General features: G+C 41.4%; 1 protein-coding gene across 2 annotated transcripts in view; it reads left to right on the top strand.

Annotated features, from left to right (window-relative positions):
* Positions 1-9,483: 9,483 nt before the first annotated feature.
* ATP8B1 (ATPase phospholipid transporting 8B1) overlaps positions 9,484-21,491 on the top strand; it is a 145,077-nt gene continuing 133,069 nt past the window's right edge. For both annotated transcript variants that reach the window (XM_038401318.2, XM_043514306.1), the window contains exon 1: positions 9,484-9,963. The gene's annotated coding sequence lies outside the window, so the exon portion shown is untranslated. The remainder of the gene's footprint in view (positions 9,964-21,491) is intronic.

Here is a 21,491-nt window from a genome sequence, read left to right as displayed (position 1 = left end):
TCACAATGAATCTGTTCAGTAGAATGTAAGGGAGTATTTTCCCTGCTGTACAGAGGAAAGAAATGCCTATGTAGTTTCTGTGGTCAGCTTTGCTGCCTTTGTTTTTGAATAGTGATACAATAATAGCATCTTTAAAGTCTTGTGGCATTTCTTCTTCCCCAAATGCTACTCAAGATGTTGTGAAACACCTCAATAGGCTTTGAGCCTGCTGCTTTGTACAGTTCTGCTTGAGCTTTGCTATGTTGAAGGCTGTTCTGCTGAGCTTAGAGCACCTGTGCTGTCAGGAGCTACATGTAGGTTAAGCACTGCTCTTACCAATCTGTGGTCTGTCCAGCATTCTGCACCACGCATGGCTCTGGTAATTCTGACATCACAGATGTCTTGTTGGCAGATAATAGCATAGTCGATCATGTGCCATTGTTTGGACTGTAGGTGCATCCATGACATTATATATATTTAATTTTTCCTAAAGTTGGTGTTAGTGATGCGCAGACTGAGTTCTGCACATGTACACAAGAGGAGGAGTCCATTACTGTTCATCTTTCCCCCTCCATATTGTCTTATCATACCTCTCCAGTCACTGCTGTCTCTACCAACTCTAGAGCTGAACTCTCCCAGCAGGGGTTCATCTGTCATATGCAGGGGTTCATCTGAGGATGGAGTCCAGGTCAGAGTAGGTGCATAGGCACTGATGATAGTGACATACCATAAAGGATTCAGGGGGAATTGAAGTTTCATGAGCCGTTCATTCAGGCCAACAGGGAGGTCAGGAAGTTGTTTCAGGAAAGACGTTCTGATTGCATATCCAACTCCATGGATCCTGTCTTCATCCTCTGCTTTTCCTTTCCAGGAGAAAGTGTAGTCACCTCCTAGCTCATTGAGGGAGCCTTCACTGGCCAGTCTAGTCTCACTCAGTGCTGCAATATCAGTATTGTAGTGGGCAAGTTTTCTAGAGACAAGAGCTGTTTTTCTTGCAGGCCTTCATGCATCGCCTCCATCCATAAGGGTGCAGACATTTCATGCTCCTAAAATGAGTCTTTTCTTCTTTGTTGTTTTTTGACTACTCTAGGATGATCTGCCAGCTGTGGTAGTCTGACCAGATGTTATGGGGCAGGCAATGTTTAGGGCACCTTTTTTAGCCCCCTCCCTTAAAAAGGGTGAGCAGTGCTATCCTAAAAAGGGCTGCTCAGTCGCTTAGGGTGCTGCCGAACTTCTCCGCTGCCCCAGGGATGGAGCTGAATGGCTCCTAGTCCTAAGGCTCTTATGTGCAGGATTGTGGCTACTCTGACTGCCAGTAGTCATCTCCACCTGTTGCTTCGCCATGCTCCCATTGCTGCAGGACTTGGATAAATAATAAGATGATGTTAATGAGCTGAGATTTGCAAGAAAAAAACCTGTGCGGGAAATTTTTAAGTGAGAAAGCCGTTGCATAGGGGCAGTCCCACTCTCTCAGCTGCAGAAGCCAGATTCCAGCAGCACGAGGAATCATTATGGCTGGGGACTTCCTTAGGTGCAGTGGGTGATCAGGACATCTTCAGTGCCTTGTCATGCTCTTCACCTCCCACAGCAGGCTGCTGAACTCTGCCAATCCGACCTGGGGAAAAAATCCTTCCCAACCCCAAATATGGTGATTAGTTAGACCCTGAGCATGTGGCCAAGATCCACCAGCCAGACACTTTGGAAAGAATTATCTGTAGTAACTCAGAGCCCTCCCCATCTAGTGTCCCATCACCAATCATTGGAGATATTTGCTGCCAGTTGCAGATTGGCCACATGCCATAGTAGGCAGTATCATCATACTGCTCCCTCTATAAACTTGTCAAGCTGAGTCTTGAAGCTAAATAGGCTTTTTGCAACCACTGCTCTGCTAGGAGGGCTGTTCCAGAATTTCGCTCCTCTGAAGGTTAGAAACCTTAATCTAATTTCAAGCCTAAATTTGTTGATGGCCAGTTTGTATCCATTTATTTTTGTGTCCATATTGGCACTTAATTTAAATAACTCCTCTCCCTCCCTGGTATTTATCCCTCTGATGTATTTATGAAGAGCAATCATATCTCCGCTCAGCCTTCTTTTGGTTAGGCTAAACAAGCCAGGCTCTTTGAGTCTACTCTCATAAGGTAGGTTTTCCTTTCCTCGGATCATCCAAGTAGCCCTTCTCTGCATCTGCTCCCACTTGAATTCATCTTTCTTAAATATGGGAGACCAGAATTGCACATTGTACCTAGAGTATGTGCAACCTTTCCATTACCTGCCAGTCCTGGGGAAATATCCCTTCCCTTTAGACATGTGTCTAAGTGCACATTGGGAAAAGCCTTTGAAGGATGGCTATTAATCATCATTAAAAGGTCTTCATATCTGCAACAGTCCATTTGCCAGAGAAAGCAGCAAGTCCAAATGCTATTGTGTGTGCAGGTAATTGCTTTTCAAATATTTTCCCCAAAGGTGAAGCCCTGGATCAGGAGCTAATTAAGATGAAACATTCTCAGGAGTTTAAGAAAACTATTTCTTGTATGTGAAGTCCATTTTCTCTGGTTTTAATTAATCTTGTTTTTATTAAGATTAATATTGTGTCAATAATTCTTGCAGCTGTCCCCAAAAAGAGGAGAAACCCTTAATGTTTAAGGATAAGTGCTGAAGAGTCAAAATTACTAGAATCTACTCCCCCACTCTCAGTCTTGGGCAAGGAACCTGAACAAAAGTGTCCATCCCAATAAAGCTTTTGTCTACATGGGGAAATTGACCAGAATAACTATTGTGGAATAAATTATTTTGCTATAGCTATTCCAGCCTAGCTCCCTAAGTGGTCGCTCTATTCACTTGTATTGTGGAACACATGAGGGAGTTATTCTAGAATAAGGTAAATTAAACCAGAATAGCTAAAAGTCAATTTTCCCAGTATAGTCAAGGCCTAAATTGTGTTGCCATTAGACTGTAGTGGGTCAACACACAGGAAAAGGCCAAAGGACAAAGCAAGAGATGACCTTTTGATGGGGTATTGGTTACAGCCTGCCATGACATGTGGTTCAAGTAGAGTAGAGAAAATATTAATACACAGTTTCTGGTAGACTAAAATAGCCTGTCTTTTTCTTATGCCAAGCCAAAATAGGGTGAATTAAACCAAGGAGGCTTTTTCACTCCTAGAATGGAATAACTCCTATTGTGTTTCTTCATGTGCATCTTGGAGTAATGATTGATGTAATAAAGGTGTAACATGCTGATCACACTGTTACTGGCTGGAATTTATTTTCTGGCATAGACCAGGGTTAAAAAAGACTAATACCTTTGCCACATGATGTGGGTCAGTACATATCCACTGACTCAAATGGCTCTAATGACTGTTAGAATCAGTAATCTATTTATCCATTTTTCAAATGGATTACGTGGGGTCTGTTTGAGGAGGAACAGTATACTTTTCACTGAATTTTATTTCTTTAACTTCTTAATGGTTGGAAAATGAGTCGTTTGATGCATGCAATTTTCCACTACATGAAAATGCATGCCCTCCAATGCTATTGAGAGAGAACCGCTTATCCTTGATAGCGCAACAAACCATTTATCGGCACAGATGCCAGACCTGCTAATAGTAATATTTGCTCTTATGTAGTATTTAAACCTACAAAGCAATTTGCAAACATTTGCTAGTAAAGCCTCATAGCATCCCTAAGAGATAAGTTAAGAATTGTTACAAACTGATAAAGCAAGTTAGAGAGTTTAAGGCTCTGAGTTATAAACGAGTGAGGGAAGCAGTTAGGGTGACCAGACAGCAAATATTAAAAATCGGGACAGGGGTGGGGAGTAATAGGAACCTATATAAGAAAAAGACGCAAAAATCAGGACTGTCCCTAAAAAATCGGGACATCTGGTCACCCTGGAAGCAATTGCAGTATCAAACTGTGCATGTGAATGTGAAACTACCTGGTTGCACAGTTACTGTGACAGTGTGTGCAAATAGGGTAACTATTTGCAAAATACAATTTACAAATGGCTTATAATGTGTGTTTGCACACATGCCCCATCTTTTGATACCCACATGCAGTTTCATGGCCTCATAGCTGGTCAGTTTCTATTGATGGAGAGAAACTGAAGATATGCAATCAGGAACAATGCAATCTGTTTATTTACACTATGTACATAAATCCCGTTAAATCGAGATAGACCAAATTGCACACAGCCAATTTCAGAAATCCTAGCTCAGTCACTACTGACAGCCACCAGAAAGAGCTGCCTTCCTCACTGTCCTTCCAGGTCTCAAACTATCTCTCAACAAAGACAGAACCATTCCCTCCTAGCTGAGCTATTTCCCTCAGTGAGGAAACTGAAGAGCAATAGAATATTCACCTTTAGAAAATTCATCACACTGCCCTCTGCTTACATATTATTGTTCAGATAGTTCATTACAATATTGACCGCCAAGAATCAGACATCAAAAATGCGAACTGAGATACAGTACAGGGTCTTAATGAGCCAGATTCTGAAGTCTTTTACACTGGCTTTATATTGATATAAAACCTTGGACTTCAATTTATTGCTCTGTTTGATAATTGGAGCTGGTCAATAGATGTTAATTTTTTTCAGAAAAAAATCAGAATAATTTTTTCTGCAGGTTTAGAAAAAATAATTTTGGGGGTTTGGGGGAAATTTTGTTGTGAAAAAAGTTTTACCAAAATATTTCATGTATTTCTTTTTTTCAAAATAAAACAGTCAGTGTCCATTTTAGGTTTTTCCTCCTTTCTCTCCCTTTTTCTTTTCCCTCCTTTCTTCCTTTATTTTCATTTTGCCACTGAAAAGGGGTGAAAATAAAAAAAGTGGTGAGAAATGGGGAAAAAAAGAAGCAGCCCTGAAATGGGTTTGTTTAGTTAAAATACAGAATATTTTTTTAAATCAATTTTTGGTGAAAACTGTCAGTTTTGAAAATGGGTCACTTTATCACTGAAAAAATGCTTAAAATTAAAAATGTCCACCAGCTCTACTGGTTATCTGAAATTGCTTAACTGATTTATTTTATTGATTAAGTTATTGCATTATGGTTTGCTGGCTAATTAATTTCTCTGTCAGTTCACAACTCACTTGGCATTACTTCTCCACACCTCTTCTTTATTATTTAGGTATTTATTTATTTGTGGTAGCACCCACTGTATGCTAGGTGCTTTCTAAACACTTCTCGGTTTCTCCCTCTCTTCCTCTTTTCAACTTCACTTTACCACTTCCTTCTCCTCATCCCTTTTACCCTACTATATTTTCTGCTCTCATCATTCTGTCTCCTCTTCCATTCATCCTGTCCCTATTCCTGCACTCATCTCTACAAATCTCTACACTCCACTACTTCCTTTTCTGAATTCTTCTCCTTCTTTCTAATAACAACTCCAAGCCATGTCCTTTGATCGCTGGAGAACGTTAGTAGCTAACGCCCAGACTCTAGCTGACAGATACTATATGATGACGCTCTAGCAGTGGAAATAACACAATGTTTCAGAAGGAAGTTAAGCAAATTTCATTGAAACAACTATGAACAAACTTGGTACCAAAAAATAACGAGTCATCAGAAACCACTGCAAACAAGCTATCAGATGATTTATCAAAACATAATGTCAGGCAAATACTTTGACTTTTTGGGAGAAAACAATGGAGTTATAAGTACCTTTAATGCAAATGGTGCAGTAAAAGCGTGAGAAACCAGTAATGGTTTAGTATTTGTTTTATTTTATCATTGTGGTCTTTGTCTAGTTTTGATCTTGTTTTCACTTCAGTGTAAGAAGATATTGTAAGCTGTCTGTTAAGCACTTTGGAACAGAGACTATATTTGTTTCTATACAGTATTGAACATACTGTAATCACAAATAATCATATAATAATAATAATAGTTAATACACATTCTTGGTATTCTATTTGTTATGTGTCATAGGTAACATGTAAAATGTACATCTCCCATCATTTTGTGTGTTTGCATTACTGTGGATTTTGTTGTATTTTGTATTTTATCTGAAAACAAAAAAGTACAGTAATTATATCAGGTAGCTGTGCTCCCAGCAGTGGTAGCTATTCCCCTCGTGGAGGTGCTTTTTTTTTATAGCACTGGGAGAGCTCTCTCCCAGCACTATACCGTGACTACACAGCCACATTAAAGTGTTGCCACGACCAGTGCTTTAATGTTGCTAGTGAAGACATGCCCTCAGAGAGCGCTTATTGAGGGCCTCTAGAATCCTTAAAGGCTAAAGAAGTTGTTGGTATGTCCTAACCCAAGTGTTTTCTCAGAAAGGCTCTTACCTGAGTATTGCCTTGAAGATAGAGAAGGTGGGTGAGGTAATATCTTTCATTGGACCAATATCTGCTGGTGAAAGAGAGAAGCTTTCAAGCTCCAAATGCTCTTCTTTAGGTCACCTTGAAGGCATTTGAAACATTATTGCCTGATATGCTGAACTGCAGGTTAAACAATCTGGAAGGTTTCTTAGGCTGCCAAATTTAGGGTCAGGGACATCAGTGGCCAGGTTCTCAAAAGGTTTTAGTGCCCAAGAATTCTTCCACTGAATTCTTATGAAAGTCTGTTGCTGTAAACTTACTCTCAGTACTTTTTTGTCTGTTTCATTTGACGATCTCCATTCTATTTTCAAGAAGTTTTATGTTTAATTTCATCTAAAAAGAAGAAAACCTAAAAATAGAGCAAAAGGGAGTTGCAAGTGAATAAACAAACTCTAACAACATATTCACAGTATTGCTAATCCCTCAGGGTAATGCCAGTGTAATTAAGCAATAGACAGTATTGCCAACCCCAACTGTCCAAAAATCAGGTCAGAACCCCCCCCCCCCCCAAATCATGAGATTGGCTTAAACATAATACATTGTAGATTCTTTTTATTTGCCTTCCGGGTTATGGCCTTTAGGCTGCCTGTGGTTTATTTACAAGCTTTTCTTCACAACTATGAGAGCTAGAAACTTTTTCATAATGAAATCTGAATCCCATATAATTACATGACTCCAGGAGCTGGGGCTTCAAGCAAAACACTAAATATGGCCAGGCTCACAATAAAATTGTGAGATGGCAACACTATATTCAGGATCTGACTGCAACACACTTGAGCTCCATCTGGGGTTGCAAAAGATGTTTTGTTTCTGCCTTTTTTAACATCTCCAAAATGTATAAATAAATGGGTTAAAACTGTTTATTAGCCCAGTAAAGACCAGGATTTCAAGGTGAGTAGCAAAAGAAATCAAACTGTACTTGTATACGTTTTTTTTTTTTGCTTTTCCAGACATGTAAAGAAGGCTTTATTGTTTACATAGTTATTTTTTGTGCTTCCTTTGCAGTATCCACTCATTTCTCATCTACGATGGAGGACTCTGGCAACCGGAGCATCAGAACTGGTGAGGTTGTGACATCATCACAAGCAATGAGGAAGTGCCATCTAACTAACCGTGAAAGGAAGTGAATTTTGTACAGATTGCTTAAAACTCTTTGGGTCGCATTTTAATAGCTATTTAATATCTATCTAGATATCTGAGGTATTTATATGGCTCCCATTATACCAGTATCTGAGAATCTAAAAATCTTTCATGTGTTTATCCTCACAATACCCCTTTGTTGTAGGGAAGTTCTATTATTTCTGAGTTTTCGAGAAAAAGCAGGGGAAGACCAGGCTTGATATTCCAGATATTTCTAAGGCAAAAAACCAAACACACAGAGATTGATTTTTTCCAAAGGTATTTTGTCTTTCCAGGGCTTCTGAATCCATTATAAAGAAGCAAAACACCCACAATTCTTTCTGTTTCTCCTTTGCTTGCCAAACATTCAAATTTCTGACACCAGTGACAGTAGTGATCTAACATAAACCAGGGCACAACTGTCTTGTATTTTTGCCCCAGCCTACACTCTGCTTTTTTTCCCCCAAATCATTTTTAAATATGATGCTTCGAAAAGGAACTATTACAATTTCCCTGTTTTATGGGATTAGGTCTAACATCAAATAGAGGTGGCAAGTTTCACGGTACTGTATCTCAAACCTGAAGGAGCTTAAAAAAGAAAACAAACAAAAACCCTGGCTGCTTTCCCCCACAGATAATTAGATGCAAATGTACACAAACACATGTAAAAAGAAAAGGAGGACTTGTGGCACCTTAGAGACTAACAAATTTATTAGAGCATATGCTTTCGTGAGCTACTCTGAAACAAACACATGTGAAAGAGAGCCCGGGGTTTAGTTCCCCTTCTTTCGAAGGGAAACAAAATAAAAAGACAACTCCCACCTCCAGGAAAGTCCCGCATTAGGCAACGGATACAGCTAGAGGGACTGGGGTAGAGATGGTTCAGAGTAGCAGCCGTGTTAGTCTGTATTCGCAAAAAGAACAGGAGGACTTGTGGCACCTTAGAGACTAACACATTTATTAGAGCATAAGCTTTCGATGAAGTGAGCTGTAGCTCATGAAAGCTTATGCTCTAATAAATGGTTTCAGAGTAGCAGCCGTGTTAGTCTGTATGCACAAAAAGAACAGGAGGACTTGTGGCACCTTAGAGACTAACACATTTATTAGAGCATAAGCTTTCGTGAGCTGTAGCTACAGCTCACGAAAGCTTATGCTCTAATAAATGTGTTAGTCTCTAAGGTGCCACAAGTCCTCCTTTTCTTTTTGCTCTAAGAAATGTGTTAGGTCTCTAAGGTGCCACAAGTCCTCCTTTTCTTTTTGCTCTAATAAATGTGTTAGTCTCTAAGGTGCCACAAGTCCTCCTTTTCTTTTTGCTCTAAGAAATGTGTTAGTCTCTAAGGTGCCACAAGTCCTCCTTTTCTTTTTGCTCTAAGAAATGTGTTAGTCTCTAAGGTGCCACAAGTCCTCCTTTTCTTTTTGCTCTAAGAAATGTGTTAGTCTCTAAGGTGCCACAAGTCCTCCTTTTCTTTTTGCTCTAAGAAATGTGTTAGGTCTCTAAGGTGCCACAAGTCCTCCTTTTCTTTTTGCTCTAATAAATGTGTTAGTCTCTAAGGTGCCACAAGTCCTCCTTTTCTTTTTGCTCTAAGAAATGTGTTAGTCTCTAAGGTGCCACAAGTCCTCCTTTTCTTTTTGCTCTAAGAAATGTGTTAGGTCTCTAAGGTGCCACAAGTCCTCCTTTTCTTTTTGCTCTAATAAATGTGTTAGTCTCTAAGGTGCCACAAGTCCTCCTTTTCTTTTTGCTCTAAGAAATGTGTTAGGTCTCTAAGGTGCCACAAGTCCTCCTTTTCTTTTTGCTCTAAGAAATGTGTTAGGTCTCTAAGGTGCCACAAGTCCTCCTTTTCTTTTTGCTCTAAGAAATGTGTTAGGTCTCTAAGGTGCCACAAGTCCTCCTTTTCTTTTTGGGGTGGAGATGAGTAGTTGCCTCAGATGATTCTGGCACCGTGCAGATTTATTTTTATGCAGGGCCCGAGGCAAGGCTGAGAGTACCACAGCCAACAACAACGACGAGCCAACCCCGGCAAACCCTCAGGGAGCGGGGATGTTCTGCCTGAGCGGCGGGTGTCTCTCTCCGGGGGGAGCGCGCTCTGGAGTGCAACCAGAGCTCAGCCACAGCTCCGGCCGCTCCCCTGCAGCGGGGGGGGGGGGGGAAGCCTCCGGCTCCGGTGGCCGCTGTTAGTACCTGGGAGTCACGTGGGCTCTTCCCTGGCTAGGCGAAGGGCGAAGTTAGGGCTGGAGGGCAGCTGCCGCAGAGGTGGGTTCCCCTCCCCAGAGACTGGGATGAGCCCAAGCGAGCGAACGCCCCCGCCCGGCTCCGACCTTCCGGCGGCCCGACACCTTGCGTGGAGTTGAGGAACTAGTTTGGCAAGTCCTGAGCCGGCTTGGGAAGGGAGCGGAGCGCCGCGCCATTGGAGGGCTGGGAGAGCCCGAGCCAACCCCAGGCGGCTGGTGCGCCTCTGCCCGGGCAGTGGGGCGAGCATGCAGGGGTAGGGCGGGAAAGCGCTGCCGGAGGAGCCAGCGGGGCCGCCGGAGCCCGCGTTGCAGCGAGAGGTAAGGGGCTGCGGAGGCAGGGCGCTGCTCTCTGGGTGTGTGTGGCTCTCGCACCTGCGGCGGGGCCAGGGGGCGTCTCCGTGCGGGGGGAGCCCTGGCCGGGGGTTGGGGGAAGGCGCGGCGGCGTGTGTCCCCCGGGCGGAGGGGATGGAGGACGATGAGTGCGGGTTGGTGGCTTGCGCGGGGCAGGTCCCCCTGGAGGGGCGGGACGGCTACCGGGGGCCGCTTCCCAGCAAGCCCAAAGCGGCGGTGTCCTTACGCCGCTCCGCTTGGCAATGAGCGCCTGGCCCTGCAGGCTCCTGCCGCCCCAGCGCGGCTCTCCGCCGCTGGGACCCAGCCCCTGCGCTGGGCACTTCCCTAGGTAGGCTGGCTGCTGACCATGGTTAAGTGACTCTAACTTTCGCGGGCTCCTGATCGCAAAAGGAAAAGGAGGACTTAGCCCCTTAGAGACTAACGCATCTGTTTGAGCCTAAGCTTTCGTGATCCTCCCCTTTCCTTCTGCCGGGCCCGCTTCATAGGTGCTGGGACTAGGGCCGCACCCCCTGGCTTGAAGTGGTTCCCATTCTACCCGGGGTTCGGTTCAGTGGCCCTCGGCACCCCCCGCTGTACAAACTGCCCCAGCGCTGTTCCTGTGGGCTTGCTCAGGCCTGAGAAAGCCAGGGCACAAGCTCCCTGCATAGGATGGAGGCTCCCGTGCCAAGCGCTGGGGGAAGGCGTGTCTCTGCCTGAACCCGAACTGAAGTTCAGAGCCACGCAGCCGATCACCAGAGAAGGCCAAACAGGTTTTTGTAGCTCCTCCCCAAAAATCCAGACAGGTCACAGCTAGATTCAGGGTGCAAGTGCTGTCACCCTTCAGCGTTTGCCTCTACAGACTTGTGTGCTAATTACCTCAATCTCAGAGGTTTCTGTAGTTGACATACAGGATAGGAGCCTGGAGGCGCTTCATGAACTAAACTAGATATTTAACGTTAACTGTTAACATAGCTTACATAGTGTAAAGCTAAAATATCTAATTTTTCCTGGACATTCACTAATCTCTTAATAGTGTGCTCTCAGCACTGCGTGCGCCTGCCAGTTCTGATTCACTTTCAGATTGATCACTTGTTAAGGTAAACATGAACTCGGTGGAGAAGCGCCTTGCACTGATCTGTTGCTGAAGCTGGTGGAGGAAATAAAAAAGCCAAACCTACTGGTGTTTGTTTTCAAATGTCTTTTCAATACCCGTCTGTTAGCACAATAAAGAAATGCACGTCATTCTCCTCCCTGGACTGGGTAGACAAAGGCAAATTATGGTGCACCTGCTTTGACTCCAGAATATGCTGTTTCTGTATCACTGTATATGTTGCAGTATGGTTTTTTTTTTTTTTAAAGACTCTACTTCTTGTGCTCATTAGTAAAGTTTCCTTTTCCTTTAATATGAAAATGATTGCCTGATTCCATTGTGACTGTAGCAATTTCTGTCTGCACAACTTTCTGTAAAGCTCAACAGTATAACAAAGGAAGAAAAACTCTACAGTATATTAATTCCTTAGTCAACTAAGAGTGGATAAGGAATTGGTTAAACGGGAGACCGCAACAGGTCCTACTGAAAGGCGAACTGTCAGGTTGGAGGGAGGTTACCAGTGGAGTTCCTCAGGGACTGGTTTTGGGACCAATCTTATTTAATCTCTTTATTACTGACCTTGGCACAAAAAGTGGGAGTGTGCTAATAAAGTTTGCAGATGATACAAAGCTGGGAGGTATTGCCAATTCGGAGAAGGATCAGGATATTATACAGGAGGATCTGGATGACCTTGTAAACTGGAGTAATAGTAATAGGATGAAATTTAATAGTGAGAAGTGTAAGGTTATGTATTTAGGGATTAATAACAAGAATTTTAGTTGTAAGTTGGGGACGCATCAATTAGAAGTAACAGAAGAAGAGAAGGACCTTGGAGTATTGGTTGATCATAGGATGACTATGAGCTGCCAATGTGATATGGCTGTGAAAAAAGCTAATGCGGTTTTGGGATGCATCAGGAGAGGTATTTCCAGTAGGGATAAGGAGGTTTTAGTACCATTATACAAGGCACTGGTGAGACCTCACCTAGAATACTGTGTGCAGTTCTGGTCTCCCATGTTTAAAAAGGATGAATTCAAACTGGAGCAGGTACAGAGAAGGGCTACTAGGATGATCCGAGGAATGGAAAACTTGTCTTATGAACGGATACTCAAGGAGCTTGGCTTGTTTAGCCTAACTAAAAGAAGGTTGAGGGGAGATATGATTGCTCTCTATAAATATATCAGAGGGATAAATATAGGAGAGGGAGAGGGATTATTTCAGCTCAGCACCAATGTGGACACAAGAACAAATGGGTATAAACTGGCCACCAGGAAGTTTAGACTTGAAATCGGACGAAGGTTTTTAACCATCAGAGGAGTGAAGTTTTGGAATAGCCTTCCAAGGGAAGCAGTGGGGGCAAAAGATCTATCTGGTTTTAAGATTCTACTTGATAAGTTTATGGAGGAGATGGTATGATGGGATAATGGGATTTTGGTAAGTAATTGATCTTTAAATATTCAGGGTAAATAGGCCAAATCCTCTGAGATGGGATATTAGATGGATGGGATCTGAGTTACCCAGGAAAGAATTTTCTGTAGTATCTGGCTGGTGAATCTTGCCCATATGCTCAGGGTTTAGCTGATCGCCATATTTGGGGTCAGGAAGGAATTTTCCTCCAGGGCAGATTGGAGAGGCCCTGGAGGTTTTTCGCCTTCCTGTGTAGCATGGGGCATGGTTGACTTGAGGGAGGCTTCTCTGCTTCTTGAATTCTTTAAACCATGATTTAAGGACTTCAATAGCTCAGACATAGGTGAGGTTTTTCATAGGAGTGGGTGGGTGAGATTCTGTGGCCTGCGCTGTGCAAGAGGTCAGACTAGATGATCAGAATGGTCCCTTCTGACCTTAATATCTATGAATCTATGAAATGAGATATATTGGAATAACAACGTTTAAACTTTAATATGTTGGTCAAATGTAAAGGTTATATAATTGCTTACGCATTACATGAATTTCAGGCTGTCACATAAAATGATTATAGCACATTATCTCATAAAATGACTATAGCACATTATCACAGAAAAATAGTTTTGGGGGAGGGGGTCATTTTTTGTTTGAATCCCCTTGGTTAGATTTATGTGACTTTTTTGTGAGTCACAAGTAAAGAGTATTTCCCCTACAGTTGTAAGCAGTTCTTGGTGGTGGTGGTTTTTTTATTTTGTTTTGAGTGCCAAGGGTGTAATTTGGTGCTCTACAGACCTAGGCAGGTAATCCCGAACTGAAGGACTTTTACTTCTAGGGAATGCAGAAATGGAAGTTCAAACTCTAATGACAAAAGCAACTCCTCACTATGTTTTAGGGAATGTTTAGTAATTGGTTGATGCATCTTACTTGTGGTGATGATAGGGTGACTAAGAGCAGTGAGCTCTGATAATCCTGGCTGGATCAGGCTGTGAGAGCTTGGACAAGGCCCTTAAATTTTGTTTGTTTCCACAGCTATAAAATGGTGGTAATTTATTTTGCAGGAGTGAGATTGACTAATTAATAACTATGTTTACATAGTCTTCTACAAAAGTGAAGCTGGTGCTTATTAAGGAACATTTATAATCATGTAATAAAACTTGCTAAGATTATCATCTGTGAGGTTTGTCACTATTTGAAACACCTAATCTAATAGCGAACCAAAGAAAATTAGGGTTAATTCTTCTAGGTTTTTGCTTTATTGTCTCTGTGGTTCATATTTCTTACTACTCCATGTCTATTACGTATTAAAATTTAAAATAATGTCCCCAAAACATTAGCTTTTTTTCATGTAAAAGTTCTAATGGAATTGCTTAATTGGATGAGTTAGTTATCAAAACAATATCCTAACTTTTTTTTTTTTAAAGAATATGCTAGAGATATTTAGGAAGTGAAGTACCTCAGATGCTACAGTTACAAGGACTGTGTAAGTAGCTGTGTAGATATAGTACCAGGAACTTCTGGGTACTGGAGGCTCTCAGATTTGTGATCACCTTTTTCTATTGTAAATATATTGTACAAAAGGTAAGAGAACAGTGAGCCAAGTACAAACCAAGTGGACTACTAACTAACTAACCAGTTCCTAAAATAAATCCTGCACATGCTCTTATTAAAATCTGGAAATCTAACTCTTGGTATGAGCTTATGAATGTCAAATTGTATGGTATCAAATCATGGTTGGTGATTGGTTTGTTTTTAAGTAATAATTCAAGCTCACGGTGAACATGATGATTTGGTCACTGTCTGCTTTATTTCAAACTCTGAAGATTCCAAATGTGAATTCCCTTGCCAGTAAAAGATTGAATACTCTTGTAGCATTGGAGTAATTTATGTTTCATACTCCTAAACGTATGTCCCAAACATTTTTCTTTTTCTTTTAACTAGTGCTAAACATTCAGGTGGCCTTACTTAGTAGTTTGATTTGTTCTCTTCGCTTGCTCTCTTTTGTGAGACTTCCTAAGAGTATTCTGGTCCCTAGTCTTGCAATTTGTAACACTAAATTGAATGAGCCACTTGCCTGCCTCTTCTATTCAAATAAGCCTGAATTCATTTGCTTTTTTTTTTTTTTTTTTAAACTGTAGTTATGCAGGCCTTATTTTGACAGTATGTTAGTTGTGTTAGGCTTGATTATGTAGTCTGCCATAGGTTTAAATTCTACTTTTGGAAATTGGAATTATAAGGGTTTCCAATCTTTATCTGTGTTCACATTTCTGGTCAATGGACAGTTTAATCCACTCGCTATCGTCTCCCATTGTGCCTCAGTTTCTCTCTATAGTTACAGTAATTCTTTCTTGCTACATGAGCATTTTCAACATAGGCAAGTGCTGCTTCTAATCCTTTCAACTGAGCCACTGCATTAGAGTCTGTCACAAATTTCTTTATTAATCCCAGATACTTGGACCATTCAGGGCTTTTCTCATCTTCTATTTTCTGAAAAAGCTTCAGAGCTTCTTCGTAGCCATTCACTCTGGCTTTCCACAACTTGTGTTCACGTTTCTGGTCAATGGACAGTTTAATCCACTCGCTATCGTCTCCCTTTATCTGTGGTTGTTTTCTTTAACCAACATCTATTATGATCATTTAAACTCTGACACCCTCCATAACACAGACCTAAGAAACTTGCCCAGTAAAAACTGTATACCTGTGAGGTAGGAAAGTACAATTATGCCCATTTTGTAGGGAAACTGAAGCACAGAGAGGCTAAGTGTGTGACTGTGGGCAAGTCAATCAGGTAATGGTGAAGTAGGGAAATTAAACCTGGCTCTCCCAAGTGCTCTAATAACTGAACCATCTTTCCTGTCTAACATCCCCAGAGAATTTAAGGTGATCTGAAGCATTTTTTTAATTCTGTGTGTTTTGCTAAACAAATCTACTTAGTGGCAGGAATACAAGCTCACAGGCTATTTTACCTCTAAAACGTGAAATAAATTAAATAACTGATTCCAATGTAGGACCCTGGGGAACTGTATTAACAGACAGATGCTGACTGTACCTGTTTTAAGAGTGTATCTACACTTAAAATGCTACAGAGGTACAGCTGTGCCACTGTAGAACTTCATGTAGACGCTACTTAGGCTGACGGGATTGATTCTCCTATTAACGTAGGTAATCCATCTCACCATGAGGCTGTAGTTAGGTTGATGGAAGAATTCTTCTGAATTCATCTACACGGGGACCTACGGAGTATAGTTAAGTCAACGTAGGGGATTTTTCACACCTCTGAGCAACGTAGCTATCCTGACCTAATTTTCTAGTATAGGCCAGGGCTAAGGGAGCCCCTGACATCTAGTAAACATCTTTAATTTTCCTTCTGTCGCAAATATATTTAAGTGCATTTCCATATGTCAAAAGTGCGTTTCCATAAGTCATCCTTTTCTCTCCATGTCTCTGTTAATAGCCTTGAAATTTTAGCACTTGTATAGCTGCTCACTGTAACTTTCCCATTGCTCAAGAAATGTTTAATTCTTGCCAAGACTTTGCCCCTTATTCTGTTATTTATTATCCTTAATTTTTAGGAAGGATCTCATTAAAAGTCTTGAAAAGACAAATTATCTCCTTGGATCCACCTTTAACTATTGTCCTAAAGATTTTTTTTAGGGAGGGAAGGAAACCTCTTAACAGGTTAGTGAGGGATACACATTTATTTTACAGAAGTCATGCAATTAAATTGCTCTACCAAGTTAGTCTAGTGCAGCTGTTGAAAGCTGTCTTTACACTTTCAAGCTTTTTCCACTGTAGTGAGGTAAGAGAAGTACTGGTTTGTAATTCCTATGGAATCGTTTTAAGAAAAAAGGTCATATTAGAAGCTTTCTAATTATCAGCAACTACTGTTTTGAGGATATTATATATTGTCAGGCTCTCTATTCCACACTTTTTTTTTTTTTTTTTTTTTTAAAGAAACTCCCTATGTAAATATATGCTGTCTGCTTCTGGTAATTTACTGCACCTGAATTTCTAAAATTGCTTTATACTTTCATTAGACCACAGTCCATCAAGGCCATGCCCTGCTCTCTTTAATTTTACCTCTTCGAATTGAAATTTCTAAATTCCTCCTATATCTCTGGCATGAACTAATACATGATTGTTCTAAGGATGATGAAATCTCCCACAGTGCTCCTAGCTAGTTGCAGTGAAAAAGATTGCTTCCTTAATACTTCAGGTTACACCCTTAAGCATGATTTGATCACCCTTATTTTACAGTAGCATGCGTATCCCTAAGCGTCATTACTAGCAATACAATTATCCAGCCTTGCTTAAAAATTCAGCTATGCTGTTTGGCATAATGGCCTGTGGTAATGAATTCCATACTTCTGCTGACTTCACTGCATGGTGTGACAGATTCCTGCTAAGCCATATTCTGCCCCCAGTTACTTCAACCCCTTTAATATCAGTGGAGTTGCATGAATTAATCTGAGCCCAAAAAGAAAAGGAGTACTTGTGGCACCTTAGAGACTAACAAATTTATTGTCATGCATCCGATGAAGTGAGCTGTAGCTCACGAAAGCTTATGCTCTAATAAATTTGTTAGTCTCTAAGGTGCCACAAGTACTCCTTTTCTTTTTGCGAATACAGACTAACACGGCTGCTACTCTGAAACCTGTGATTATGTCTGAGCCCAAAATTTGGCTTGTACAAAGGTTATCTAATTGTGCAATCCAATTCCTTAAAGCTTTTCTCACTGTCGTATACCAGAACAACCTTGATGAATACAAGAGAACGTTGTATATTCCATGGTTAACAATACCATCATTCTTATCAACTCTCAGAATAGTACAGTTATTGACACATTTGCTGAGTGTCGTATCAAACAGCATGCGAAGTACATTACAATGGTGAAATGACTTCAGACTCTAACTACTCCATAAGCTTAATTGCTCACATGTGGCTCTCTGGTTTCACAAATGTATCTGTAGAGTCTTAGGCTTTTAAGATTTAGAGATCCAAGGTTCAATGCCCCCTCTCCATGATCTACCAATAGGCCCTACCAAAGTTACAGTCTATTTTGGTCAATTTCACGGTCACAGGATTTTAGAAATCACAAATTTCACAGTTTCAGATACTTGCATCTGAAATTTCAAGGTATTGTAACCATGAGGGTCCCAACCCAAAAGGAGGTCATGGGGTGTCTCAAGGCTATTGTAGGGGTCATGGTGTTGCCATCCTTACTTCCTGTGCTGTTGTTGGAGGAGGTGCTGCCTTGAGAGCTGTGTGGCTGGAAAGCAGCAGCTGCTGGCTGGACACCCAGCTCTGAATGAAGCACCGCTGCCGGCAGCAGCACAGAAGTGAGAGTGGCATGGTATGGAAGGGGGTCCTCACTTTTGGGGGTGGGGGGCAGGGCCAGCCTTATGGGTGGATGACTGCCCAGAGTGCTGGGGTGGGTGACTGCCCTTGGACACTCCCTCCCACAAGCCAGCCCAAGGCCCCTTTAACTTCCGAGCACTGGGGTGCTGGACAGGGCTGGGGGCACCCGGGCAGAGGGCTCCTACTTTATGCCGGGATCCTGGTTAGGCGGGTGAGGAATGGGACAGCCTCTTCCCCTGCAGGGGCTACTCCCAGGGCTGGGACAGACTCACCTCCAGGAACCTTCTCCAGCTGCAGGAAGCTACACGGCTGCTGGCTGGAACCCCAGCTCTGAAGGCAGCGCCACTGCCAGCAGCAGTGCAGAAATCAGGGTGTCATGGTATTGTCACCTTTACTTCTGTGCTGCTGTCTTTAGAGCGGGGTGGCTGGCACATATCCCCTTGCTAATCATCTGGCCCACCATGTCTGGTTTTGCAAGTTGCTAGTCTTTTGGAGAAGAGAGCATTTACACATCTTATCTTTGTGACCATCTTCTTCTCTAAAGATATGCAGCTTCTGTAATAAAACATTGTTTTGCAATGGTAGAATGTCATTTTCATATACTGTAGCATACACAAGATATTTAATGCGATTCAATTATCTAAAAGCATGTGAGTTTTTGGAAGATGGAGTGGATAATATGTCACTTCTGTTATTGACTAAATGTCCCACTCATTATAGGCTTATTCTCCGCAATACAGTTCAATAAAACTTTGTCCACAACTTCCTTGAAGAGATTTCCCCTGTACCTGACCCCCAAAAATTATTGAAAATAATTTCATGATTAGGAAAATCTCCCTGAATTCAGCTGATGTTTTCCTTTACTTAAGAGCCAGGTACAATCAACAGCTGAACAGATCTCTAATGAGATGCAAATAGAGCACGCTACCTGTTCAGTCCTGTCTAGTGGTGCAACACATTAAGAGTAGAAATGCCTAACCTGAAGTGTAGTCTAGGCTCAGTGAGTGTCCTCTGTCCTTTTTTGTGTGACCGTAGCAAATTGAAAATGATGGTTGGCAAACTTTCAATCACTCATTTTACTTTTGTGTGTTTTGGCTTATAAACAGAGGCTTAGTTAATTTCAATCAGTATAAACTTGCTTGGAATAAACTGTGACACAGCAGAGTTGTATGAGCATTGACAGAGACACATCCTGGAATGCAGTGCTCTGTGCGGAAGCTGGATATTACTTTTTTTTTATATAGAGATTATCTAAAAATTTGCCATTTAGCTAAGATGCTTACTCTTTTTTTTTTTCTTTTTTGAGAAAGTTGTCCCTTAACCATGTTGAACCTTTTTGGGTAGATTTATAAACCGGGCAACCTTCCCTACTTTAAACTTGCTGTGGTCTCCAAAATATGTTATGGGCTTACAGCAGATCCATGAGATGTGTAGAAGGATGCACCTCCAGCTGCTTCTGAATTGTTAACCCCAAAAATTGTAAATCAGGCCCCCAAAATCATGAGATCTCAAAAAAGTGGGTTCACTTTCTTTGTTTTCTGTCTGAGCTGTCAGTGGTTTGTTTTCAAGCTTTTCTCCGTAACCAAGAGGATTAGAAACTTTTTTTTTTTTTTTTTAACAAGGAAAGCTCATCTAACCACACAACTCCAGGAGCTGGGTCTTTATTAAAACCTTGAAATATTTCAGGGCTTGCAGTAAAATAACAATTGGCAACACTGTCGCTTATCTGAAAAGAGAATGGAGTGCAGTTTCAGAAGAATCTGGTCCACTGCTGTGAATTTCAGAGACTATTTTAGCTCTCCTGAGCTTGTGCTTCAATGGCTGCTGGGCAAAAGGGCATGTACACCTCCATTTAAACTAGTTTGCCCTCTTAATGTGTTTTTTTTTTAATTATTATTTTAAATTGCAAAGCCCTTTCAACAAAAGCTGTATTTAAAAAAAAATGTGGATGATATAGACTTCGTAATATGAGGAATGAATTTGAAACTGCTTTCCAATTGGAGGACCTTGTCTTACCTGAAACAAGAATGGCTATAGATGGATCCTCTGTGGCCCATAAAAAGAAAAATCCTGATATTGAAACGCTGCCCTAAAAATAAAAAACGGACAAAGGGGAATGGAAGAACTGGGTTCTTGTCTTTTATTGCTTTTGAAATAAAGAGCTTAAAGGATCATGGCTGTGGTGTGTCGTTCCCTCCCATTTTGTCTCTGATGCAATCCCCACAGCCTGTAATGAATGCTTTATCATCTTTATCATCGTTGATAGTGCTGCATGAGTCTCGGGCTCTGTACACACAGCATCTTAAGTCAATATAAGTTAAGTTGCTCAGGGAGTGAATAAACCACCCCCGAGTGACGTAAGTTACACTGACCTAAGCGCCGGTGTGGACAGTTCTATGTTGGTGCAGAGCTTCTCCTGCCAACATAGCTACTGCCACTTGTGGGAGCTGGAGTAATTACATTGATAGGAGAGCTCTCTTCTGTAGGCTTAGAGCATCCGCACTAGCAGCGCTTCAGTGGCACATCTCTATCAATGTAGCTGCACCACTGTACGCTCTGTAGCGTAGCCATAGTCTTAGTCGCAAGGACCGACCTCTGCGATATAGAGGACTGTGCATGGGCATTACGCCTGGCCTACACTAGGAAATTAGATCAGTATAACAGTCACTCGAGGGTGTGGAAAAATCCACACCCCCTGAATAACGCAGTTAAACCAACCTAACCCCCAGTGTAGACAGTGCTAGGTTGATGGGAGAATTCTCCTAGTTGCTGCCTGTTGTGGAGGTTAATTACCTACACCGATAGAGAAGCCTTCTCTTTTGCATAGGTAGTGTCTTCACTGAAGTGGTTCTGCAGTGTTTTAAGTGTGGTGCAGTGTTTTAAGAGGAGTCCTTGTAGTTGTAAACCTGGCTCTCCCATTGACTTGAGTTGCCAAAGACCAGAAGGCATTTAACCTATCTGCCTCAATTTACAGATGGAGGTGATATGTATTTCAAAGGAATATTGTGATTTAATTTAAATGAGCTAAAGTGTTGGAAGCAATGCAAAGAATGTTAATGTCAATTATTTATTGGCTTCTTAGAGGCTTCGCACAGTTGGGGATGGGGAAATTCAGTGTCAATCAACTATTACTTCTAGGTTTGAGAGCCAAATGTGTGGTTGGTGATTTCTCGTATAAATAGAACAATTCCATTCTGTTTCCCTTTCATGCATCTGAACTTCAGTGTGAATGTGCCAGATATCAGAATTGATATTTCTAGCAAAGGTGATTTGATCAGGTTATAGTTTACTCTTCATCCCTTTATAGCTTCCTCATCTTGGATTTTACCTGAGTATACCAATGCTGTGAACAGTTTAAGCCCCATTGCTATGCATGCCCAGAGATTTAAAACAACAACAAAAAACTCTGGTAAATGAATGCAATAATAAAAAATTAAAAAAAAAAAAACCTCTTGTATGGTTCTTTTCATCTAGAGATCTCAAAGCAAAATGAGGTAGAGATCATAATTAGAATTGGGGGAAATTACTCCAAGTGAAACTTTTTTGATTAAAAAAAAAATGTAGGTTTGGTGACATTGAAACATTTTGAAAATTTGAGTTGATTTTGCTGAACTGTTTCAATTGAAGGAAAAAAAATAAGATTGTAGCATTCTATCTCTTTGATTCA

This window comes from Dermochelys coriacea, chromosome 5 (genome assembly GCF_009764565.3).
Source record: "Dermochelys coriacea isolate rDerCor1 chromosome 5, rDerCor1.pri.v4, whole genome shotgun sequence".
Taxonomy (NCBI): Eukaryota; Metazoa; Chordata; order Testudines; family Dermochelyidae; genus Dermochelys; species Dermochelys coriacea.
This window is presented reverse-complemented; position numbering and strand designations above follow the sequence as displayed.